Here is an 11,260-nt window from a genome sequence, read left to right as displayed (position 1 = left end):
TCCTACCAAAGTGGGGACACATGACTCAAGGTAGGCCAATCAAGCTTACCCTGTGAGAACCCAGGATGACAAATGGTTAGGGTAGAGTCATTCTGGTGTCAGAATGCTGAGGAGAATATATTTCTTCTGTCGTCTTGATCCATGGAGTTGCCTAGTTTCCATTCTTTGCAAGGCCTTTTCCTTTATTTCTGGGAGAGAACTAAGATCATCCTAATACATTACTCTTTTTGGCAAAAGTGAATCTGTTTCTGTTGCTTGCAATCAAAGAATCCTAACAGATTCCATTCTTCAGATGAGGAAAAGGAAACTCAAACTTAGAGAGGATAAGCAACTTGTGCAAAGTGGATGGAAGAGGCAGGACACCCACACCAGTTAGACTTCAAAACATAGGACCTTACCCGTCATGCCATGCTGACCATTGCAGCCGGTGAAGTAGGGAAGAAGTGCCTGGAGCTGGAAGAGAAAGTACATCCCACTTTTTTCTCTTCCAGCTTTCTAAAACCCTGTGTGCATCTCTTGAATCAGATGTTATACACTCCAGGTTTGCTCACTCTAAGTAATGAGTCAAAACTGATGTACAGAATAGCAAAATTATTTATTGACTCAAACCATTACTTTTAAGCATACAACTTTATTACTGGTAACTAAACCCATTGCATCACTGATTTAAGTGAATGATTTTATACATTATAGAGTCTTATGTCCCAGAACTATAAGCATGCAATATATGGACAAGGTTCTGCAGTTATGTTACAGGCAAGGTAGCATGATGTGATGGAAAAATAAATAAAAATTGAAGTCAGAAGACAAGCTTCCAATTTTAGCTCTGCCATTTCCTAGGTATGTTCCTAAACATTGGGAAAATTGGCCCCTGTGGGTCTTGGTTCCTTTATCTGTGGAATGGGAGTGGTAATGATCTTTACGAGCTTATTGTGAGGATTTAGTGAGATCACACATCTTTTGAGTTCTCTAGTGAACTATAAAGCCCTACAAATATTAATGTTATGTTTAATTTCAGGATCTAAAGAACCTCTATGTTCAATGACAATTTCAAGAGCATTTTACTTGTTGGATAGCCTCTTTCATTGATGCCCAAGCCATAGTCTTCTCTTTCCCATATTTTAGTTAGATGAATGGCAGAGCATTCATAATAAAATTCATGTTTCATGCTTCCAATCAGCTGGTTTTTGTAATTCTGCCTTGAATTTGTCCTCTTGGTGACAATTCTGATTTCACTGAAGGAAATCTGATCTGAAGGGTTACGTATGGCATGGGGAGGACAAATGCCGCAGGTCACAGGAACAGTTCCAGTTCTCATTGATAATGGTCATAAATTGTTACCATTCAACTGAAGGTCAGCAGCCTCTCTGAAAAGAATCAGTGCTGCAAATTCATTTCCCGGGGAACAGGCACAGCACAAACCTGCATCGACCTTGGCCCCAGCATTCACCTGCTCGTTAGGGTCAGGATGAGTTCAGGAGCAGCCCTCTGGACCCTGTATTGATCTCTTCCAGTGGTGATTGAATCGTATTAGTATCCTAACATGGAAACCTGGTGCTTCTGTTTCTTCCGCTTTGCTTTTTCTGGGGTTATATAGAAAATACCATCTTTTTATTCATTCATTTAACACTGAGGCTGTACTACATACAAGGCATTGGGTTTAAACTCTGAGATGAATCACAGATCATTCTGCCCTGAGGGGAGCATACAACCAGAAGGAGCTGTAAGACATAATCATAAATAGCATCATTCAATATAACTGGAAAAAAAATTTAAAATCTAGCAAATACATTTTAAAGAGAGAACCATTTCTCTTTAGGAAAAAAAAATACCAAAAGCCTTGACAAACTCTTCCAGGAGTGAAGGCAAGACCCTAAAACTGACATCTGGAAGGAGACAATGAAACAAAGAATGAGCTAGAGGATTTGGGGTTAAGAAACAGAAAGCAAAGAAGAGAGGGACGGAAAAAGAAAGATGGGGAGTGGGGACAGGGCAGAGGCTCTGGCCATGGGGAAGAATAGCCATGAGATGGTCTTGTAGCAGGGCAGCTAAAGAACTTTTAAGATGAAGGATGTATAAGATTTAATATTATGCATCCATGTTGTAGTGTACTACTGTAAACCTCCCTTCACTGCGCCAACTTGTTAGTAAACTTTACACACAAATGTCTCCTCCTCTGAGTGGTTTGTGTGGTGGGAATTACACAAAAGGGAGGTGGGGTGACTCCCATATCTGCTGAGAGAAGAAAGGGCCACAGAAGGTGAGACACAGAGAGTTTACAGTTTTAGAGAGAGCAATAACTTGGAGCCTAAGTGCCCATGAGTCTGCAGTTCCCCAGAACGTGATGAAATGGAGAGAGGATGTGTTGCACTTCTTGTGGGACTGGGTTGAGTCAATTTTATTTCAACCTCAGGGACAGGTGACTTCTGCTATAATCTGGGTGCCAAAGCAGAAGAGGAAGGTATTCTAAGGAGACTCCATGAAAGAGTTAATGTGAATGATGGAGCTTGGGAAGGATTTCATGGGTCCAGGCAGACACTACAATGGAGCAGAGCCTACAATGGAGCAGAGCCTACAATGGAGCATGTCTCTGTGGGTGAGCACCAGGACATGTCTGGCCACAGCTAATGTCCAACCAGTTGTCAGTGGAGAGAATAGTGAGAGAATAAACTAGTTTGGACCACTGGGCAAAGAAAACCTTGAAAGACAAGCTGAAAATGTTGTAGGTTGTTTCATTATTTGGAAAGTGACGGGGAGCCTACCTTTTTCAAAGCATTTTAGTATTTAAAATTTCTTCTGATTTTAAATCTACTTATTTATGAGAAAAGAAACAGATTTTATTATGATTATTCCCATTCTACAGATAAGAAAACTGAGAAATAGATTATTAAAGTTGTTCACAGTCAGCACAGTAATGAAGAAAACCCACTCCACATTTCTTAAATTTGAATTCAACACCCTTCTTGTGCTCTGTGGTGTCCATAAATACACTTTTAAAATAAACATGTCTCAAGAGCTCCAAAAGATTCCCCGGGGAAGGGCCGGGGGAGGGAGGGAGAACCACGAGGCACACTCCGACTGATTTTCTTGGGAGCAATTCTGGAGGAGAATTTCTGATGAATAAAATTCTCCACCTCATTACACAAGTAACTAATCTAATCAACCAGTCCCGTAAGTGGGCTAATTTCTGGCGTATGAGCTGCTGCCTCAGCCCACCCACTCTCCCCGATGCCCTTTCGTTCTTCCTAAGTATCAAATGACTGTCAGTAGTTCTTTCATCCCACTAACACTCTGTGCCAGGCACTTGGGGAAGTGCTGAGAAATGGCCTTTTGGGGACAGTGATCCATCTTCTTGTCCAAAACCAGAATATTTATCTTTCTCACCAATAAAAATGAGTCTATCATGCCACCCGCCAGGCTGCCTGGAACCTAAGAATCCCTTGGAGAGTACAGACCAAATAAATAGCTGTTGTTGAAACTTCTGTTTCCACTGCCTGCTCATACCCACTCATTTTCCAAGTTCCATATAAGCTGACTCCCAATCACAAAGGACATCATTCCTCCTGATTTTCCTAACTTCCAATCCTAATTTTCACTGTATACTGCTGTTGCATTCATTTTCTCAAAGTTCAGTCTGGTGGATCACATTCTTGCCAAAAAACAAGACAAAAGCAGTAGCTTGCAGATCAACAATTCCATTCCTAGGTATTTACCCCCAAAGGAAAGCATATGTCCACAAAGAGACATGCATGAGAAAGTTTACAGCTGCTTGGTTCACAAGTGTTCATAAACTGGAAACAATTCAAATGTCCATCAACAGAAACAGAGGTAAAATGTGGCGCACTCATACTGTTTAGCAACAAAAAAGAATGAACCATTGACACACACAACATGAATGAATCTCCAAATAATATTCTGAGAAACAGAAGCCAGACACAAAAGAGTATATACTGTGTGCTTCCATTTATATAAAATTTGAGAAAAAACAAAACTAATTTGTGATGACAAAAATCAGGATAATCATTGCCTGTGGAGCATGAATTGGCTAGAGGGGCCCACAAGAGAACTTTCTAGGGTAAAGAAAACTTTCTTTATTTTGGAGAATCAGTAAGATGAGTGTATATGTTGTCAAAACTCATTGAATTGTACCCTTAAAATCTGTGCATTTAACTGTACGCAAATTTTACCTCAATTAAAATCATTAATAGTTCTCTACTCCCTATTTAATTATGTACAGATAATCTTCCCAATCCATGTAGTGAGAAAGTAGATTAGTGATTGCCAGGGCCTGGGGGAGGGGAGAATAGGGAATGATTGCCAGTAGGGCTAGATTTGTTTTAGGGATCATAAAAATGTTCTGAATTAGTGTTGATAGTTGCACAGTCTGTGAATACACTAAAATTACTGAATTGTACACTTAAAAAAGATGAGTTTTATAAATGAATTATATCTCGATAAAAAAAAGACTCTACCCAGTATTCCAGGCAGTCATGAGATAGCCCTGAACTAGCTCAAATCTGCTAATCTGTGGTTCCATACCTGTTCTCTCATCATTCTTTCTTCACGTAATCCCAATGTACCCTGCATCTCCGCTTGTGAAATTCTACCCATCATTGAAGGCCTGTCTCAAAATCCACAACTTTCCTAGTTTTCTCTGCAGAGTGGGGCCCTTTTCTCCGAACTTCTGGTACTTGGTAGAGATCTCTCTTCTGAAAGAGCACATCATTTTCTGCCTGGGACTGTGTTTATTTCTGCATTTGTCTGATTCTTCTTCTTAGATTATAAGATTAGTGAGGACAAGAACTGGGCCCTACCTATGCTTGTATCCTTGACAGCACACAGATATTCCTCAATAAACACTTGATGAATTGAATTAACTGAGATTAATGGCTCTAACTCTATAAATTTCAGGCCAGGAAGAAAGCTTGAGTCCACTGGCAAGTTTTGTGAGGCACAGATGTTTGGGCTGTGCAGTGATCAACTACTCTAGGGGCTGTTCTCAAACTTGAAGATGTCCCCAGATCACCTGAGCAATCTATTACCTATCACACTCCAGACTCTCAATGGGGATTCAGATTCTCAACTGTAGTGAAGCCCAGAAGATTCACAAGGTGATTCTGATGCAGGAGGTCTGCAAACCACATTTCTGAAAATCCTGACTTCGAATCAAACATTTACAAATGAATGAAAAGAAGGATTTTACTTGATTTATTTTCTCTAGATGTTTTATTGGCTGAATTTTAATCTCTTTATGAGCACAATCATGCTCCTAGGAATTGACAAGGGCTATATTTTTGCTGGAAGTCTTCCAAGTGGCCCAAAAGAGTGGTTGCATTATTCATGAAATTGGGTAGGAATGCTATGGTAATTTCTCAACCATGCTAACATCACAATAGCTAGTGCCACCTGTAACCAAATCATACTGTGACTTCAAACTTTGAATCAAATGGTGATTTCTAATTTCCCTTGTTTCATAGCACCACACTGCTTTCAACTTAGCTCTGGGCCATTTATTGTTCTGTTGGAAAACTCACTGAGCACTGTGTGGTATGTGTGTTGACTGGTTTTTCACACTGAGTTCTAAACACAGGTTCTGAAAGTAGAAAATTTTCATAGCACATAGGCAGAAAGGATAATTCTACTCAAATACCCACATTGAAATGGGTCTTTCCCAAAACCAACATAATCTAAAGACCTAACAAACATTGTGATTCGCTTGGATTTTAAACCTAATGACCAAAAAGACAAAAAGACCCTCTCTCACAATAATCTTACTTGCAGCAGGAAAATGAAGCATGAATTCAGCAACCTCTTGGCCTAGACAGGAGGCCTAGCACACCTGCCAGGCTGCAGAGCTCTGAAAGGCTGCAAAGGAATGCAAAGAACCAAAGAACAGAGAGCCAAAGAACAGAGAAGCGCACTCTGTCCTCAGATGCCCTGCATGTGTTTCCTTTTCATGGCATCTCCCTTTTGATCCATGCACCGATAACCTCCATTAGCACCTGCAGCACTCCCCAGAGTGGGCCCAAACTTCCTAAGCCCCGTGGTATCCTTGACCTCCTCTCAGGTTTCCTAGGCCATAGACTGCTTCTGAAACTCAGTCCTTGCAACTGCTACCCCAGTTCACCTTAGGGATGCTCATCAGACATAGTGTTCCCAGCCCATCCTCTTCACTCTGACCAAGTAAGTCTAGGGCTGTTGAGGGATAAGGGATGGAAGCAGGAAGCTGAGCAAATGGACAATGTTCCTGCGATGAATCATTTGGTTCCCGGGTAAACCTCTCCATGGCCATAGGTCTCAGATCCTACTGTTTCTTTCTGCCAGTAACTCCAGGCAGGGACTCTATGTCTATGTCTTGCCAGGGCAAGACAGCACTGTCTGCTTTTGTTCTGAAGTTGTTGTCACATTCTCCCCACTGGTGTCACTGAAACAGTAGTACTAAAAGGGTGTGGGAGCAAACTTCACCTAACAGTACATCTTCCCACCTCTTCTTTTCACAAAAGTACACATTGCACAGGAATGTGCCAGAAAAGTGTGCCTTCACTGGCCATGCATTGATTTGACCTGCAATTGTGAATGGTTCCTGTCCTAGCCATTCAGAGCAAACCATTTTCCCCTAGAGGTCTAGGGTTGTGGACACCAGGCTATCTAGACATCTCATTGGATCACAGTTAAAGATGTGGAGAAAGATAAAAAAAAAAAAGGACAAGAGGATTAAGAAGCAGTTCCTTACCACCCCTCCCATGCTTACCATTCCTAAACAGCCCTAGACTTACATTGCCAGAGTGAAGAGATGTGTTGGGAACGCTATATCTGATGAGCATCACTAAGGTGAACTGGGGTAGCAGTTGCAAGGACTGAGTTTCAGAAGCAGCCTATGGCCTAGGAAACTCTGAGATGAGGTCAAGGATACCTCAAGGCTCAGGAAGTTTAGGCCCACACTGGGGTGACCTTGGAGATACTGAGTATCTAGAGCCACTGCTATTCTGGAAGACACCTATCTAGACCTGGTGCATAGGAGCCAACTGCTTTATCCTCTGAGTTCACCCCAGCGACTTTCATCCTTTGGCAGCCATAGCTCCTGCTGGAGACCACAGTGCTTTTCAATAGGCTTAAGAACCATTTCTCCAACCATGTACTACTAGGTGTGGATCCTTGAACAGTTGTTAACCTTTCTGAGTTTCAGTTTTTTCATCTGGAAAATTGAAATAATAATATATCGCTGATGGAATAATGCAAGTCAAAAGCTTAGTGCCAGCACCGTGCCTGGTTCTGAGAAAGCACTCTATAAGTAGTTACTATTATTCTTGTTGTTATTCATATTACACAATATTAATATTATTAAAACAGTCGGACCAATTTCAGATGCATCTCCACTTGTCACGTGCCCCTTTGGCACTGATGCCATAAGTGGATGGAGAAGCTTTGGCAAGGGAGTTTGGAATTTAGGAACTTGTGGCTCCTCTAGTGTTGTGGCATCAGAATCTTCAGGCCATGGAAGAAAAGCTTTCCTATCCAGGCTACCTTAGAATGGAAAAGAAGGGAGAGGTGATGAGCAAATTTGTTTACTCTTTCTCTGCTGTAGAGAAAATGAGTTTTACTGAACCAGGATGAAGTTGTTTTCAGAACTCTGACGGATTTCCCAAGAATGAAGGTTTATGAGTGAAAGCAATTGTATTTCTTGTAGGCATTCTTTTTTCCCACTTGCAGACCTGGAACTTTCAGAGACAAGCTTTTCTGAGCCCTTGTCAACCAGCACTGGGATGTGTGTCTCCCTCCTCATGCCCACCCCTCTGGCCATGCCCCTTCCAGCAGGCTGAGGACATGTTCACAGGACTCAGCTCCAAGAAATAAGGAAGTAACTTAAGCAGCCTCTGACTCAGATTCGGTCATTCTAAGTTAAATTCTTGTTAGATAGTGACTGTTTGTAAAAAAGAAAAATAGCTAATGACATTATTCCTTATTGAAATATTGCAATGAGAATGCAAGGAATGTATGAACAAGGTATTTGTAGACCTTCACTTGGGTCACAGTAGTTATAAAAGCCAGAGATGATGATACTGTGATGAAAACCCTCAGTGATACCTGAACATCTCCTAGGATAGAGCTCAGACTTCTCAGCTGAGCACGCAGAGTGCCCCTTCAAGCACCTCCTCCCTTCTCTCCCATCTTAGGGAGGCTTCCAGATAGCGACTAAGAACATCAGGGATGGTCGGCCTGGTAGTATTCATCAGCCTCAAGTTTCCAAGCAAAACTCAGGCATGTTGAAGACTTAGCCCCAGGGAAGGGGTGGGCACTGGTGGACTCTGCTGTAAGATCCCATAACTCTAATTGTAAGGTATAACAGGCTGATCCATCATGAGGTCAATTGAAGATCTGGAACCTTATGGCTTGGGAATTAACAATTATCCCTGCTCAGGCTTGATGCCACGTGCAAGTTGGACAGTCCTGGCCCACTCTGCTCTCTAGTACTTGCAGCCCTTTCCTTTCAAGATGCCTGAGGAAGTGTACCATGGAAAGGAAAAGGTGGAGAAGTTTGCTTTTCAGGCATAAGTTGCCCAATTCATGTATCTCAACATCAATACCTTCTATGCCAACCAGAAAATTTTTCTTCAGGAGTCAATCTCTAATGGATTTAATGCATTAAACAAAATTTGCTGAGAGCCTGACAGACTTTCTTGAGTTGAACAGCAGTAAAGAGATGAAAATTGACATCATCTTCAACTCTCAGGAATGCACTCTGACTTTGGTGGACACAGGCATTGCCTTGACCAAGGATGATGTCATAAATAATTTGGGAACCATTGCCAAGTCTCCAAGATTGAGCAGTTTGGTTTTTAATCTGCCTACCTGGTGGCAGAGAAGGTGACTGTGATCACACATCACAATGCTGATGAACAGTATGCCTGAGAGTCTTCCTCCACTGTATGTGCTGACCCCAGTGAGCCCACCGTCAGGGGTACCAAAATGATCCTCCATCTTAAGGAAGATCAGATAGAGTACTTAGAAGAGAGACAAGTCAAAGAAGTAGTGAAGAAGTACTCATAGTTCATAAGCTATCCCATCACTCTTTATCTGAGGGAAGGAATGAGAAGGAAACCAGTGATGACAAGGCAAAAGAAGAGAAAGGTGAGAAAGAAGAGAAAAATAAAGATGCTGAGGAAAGGCTCAAGATTGAAAATGTGGGCTCAGATAACAGCAGTAAGAGTAAGAAAAAGAAGAGCAGAAAATTAAAGAGAAATACATTGATCAGGAAGAGGTAAACAAGGCCAAGTTCATTTGGACCAGAAACCCTCATGATGTCACCCAGGAGGAATGTGGAGAATTTTACAAGAGTCTCATCAATAACTGGGAAGACCACTTGGCAGTCAAGCATTTCTCTGTAGACGGTTAGTTGAAATTCAGAACATTGCTACTCATCCCTCAATGGACTCCCTTTGACCTCTTTGAGAAGAAGAAAAAGAACAACATCAAACTGTTCATCGTGTGTTCATCATGGACAGCTGTGATGAGTTGACACAAGAGTTTCTTAACTTTATTCATGGTTTGGTTGACTCTCAGTATCTGCCCCCTCAACATCTCTTGAAAAATGCTTAAGCAGAGCAAAATCTTAAAAGTCAATCAAAAAACATTGTTAATAAGTGCCTTGGGCTATTCTCTGAGCTGGCAGAAGACAAGGAGAACTACAAGAAATTCCATGAGGCAGTCTGTAAAATCTAGTCTACTGATTTAAATGTTAATCACACCTACAAAATGTCTTCATGCCAACATGTAGACTGGTGTTTGGCCAATCTAATGTATGGATACCATGACGTAGCTAGGTTGACACACAAAGTTTGCCATCACACCAAGTAATCCAGCACTGCCATTCAAAAGGGTAGTTTTGCAAGTTAATAAAAAAACTCTAGCAGGGTGGGAGCCAATTAGTCGGGAAACAAGCTGAGTCATCTTAGGGCTTCACTGAGAGCCGAAGGGCAAATGGAAATGTTTAAAATGGAGGAAATTAAACCAGGGTACTCAAGATGTTTATAAAGAAATGGCAGAGTGTATGATGGAAATGAAGAGTACTACTGCTGAAAGGAGGATGGAACTGGCAAGGAATGCAGAAGGTATCAAAACAAACAAAAACATCCTTCAAACCCAGACCTTAATATTCTGAGCACCGATGCCTTTGCCCAGCTCCTTGGGCCTCTTGCCTCTTGGGGTCCAAGTGTTACAGAAGCTGCTTCAGCAGCAGCAGAGCAAGGCCTGGACCCAGCACTGGTGGAGGCGGAGACCCAAGTCAATTTCCACCACAGGAAGGAATGCTCCAGAGGACAATAAAAATGAGGTCATCATGTGTCTACGAGTCTCTCCAGAAAAATATCAGATGTGAACTGTAAAACAATCAAGATCCAGCTGTATAGGAAAAGTTAAAGCCAGACTAGAGCAGGGGCCAAAAGCCTACAGAGAATCTGTGAAAGCCAGTTGCATGTAAGGGAGCCAGCCCTAATGGCATGCAGGTAGAACTCGAGCTGTGGAATTTTTCTTTTAAACTATGAAGGACAGAAGTTCCTTTCAGTTGAAAAGTGAGCACATGTTATACCCATCTTTAAAAAAAAATGGGCACTGGCATTGTGGAAAGCATTTGGGAGATTTCTCAAAGAACTTAAAACAGAGCTACCATTCTACCCAGCAATCCCGTTAGTTGGTATATACCCAAAGGAATATAAATCATTCTACCATAAAGACACAGCATATGTATGTTTATTACAGCCCTATTCACAATAACAAAGACGTGGAATCAACCTGAATGCCTATCAATGGTAGACAGGATAAAGAAAATGTGGTACGTATACAACATTGAAAACTACACAGCCATAAAAAAGAACAAAGTCATGTCCTTTGCAGCAACATGGATGGAACTGGAGGCCATTATCCTAAGCAAACTAACACAGGAACAGAAAACCAAATACCACATGTTCTCACTAATAAGTGGTAGCTAAACATTGAGTACACATGTACACAAAGAAGAGGATAACAGACACTGGGGCTACTTGAGGGTGGAAGGGTGGGAGGAGGGTGAAGATTGAAAAATTACCTATCAGATACTATGTTTATTACCTGGATGATAAAATAATCTATACACCAATCCCCTGTGACACACAACTTACCTATAAAACAAGCCTGCACATACACCCCGAACCTAAAATAAATGTTTAAAAGAAGAGGGGAGAATGGGAGATAGGGATGAATTAGTGTAGTAATTATAGACCAGACA

The 11,260-nt window shown here is 41.6% G+C and overlaps 1 pseudogene; it reads left to right on the top strand.

Moving 5' to 3' along the window:
• Positions 1–8,493: 8,493 nt before the first annotated feature.
• LOC112635843 lies at positions 8,494–9,720 on the top strand (annotated as a pseudogene).
• Positions 9,721–11,260: the final 1,540 nt, after the last annotated feature.

The sequence above is a fragment of the Theropithecus gelada genome, chromosome 12 (genome assembly GCF_003255815.1).
Source record: "Theropithecus gelada isolate Dixy chromosome 12, Tgel_1.0, whole genome shotgun sequence".
Taxonomy (NCBI): Eukaryota; Metazoa; Chordata; class Mammalia; order Primates; family Cercopithecidae; genus Theropithecus; species Theropithecus gelada.
This window is presented reverse-complemented; position numbering and strand designations above follow the sequence as displayed.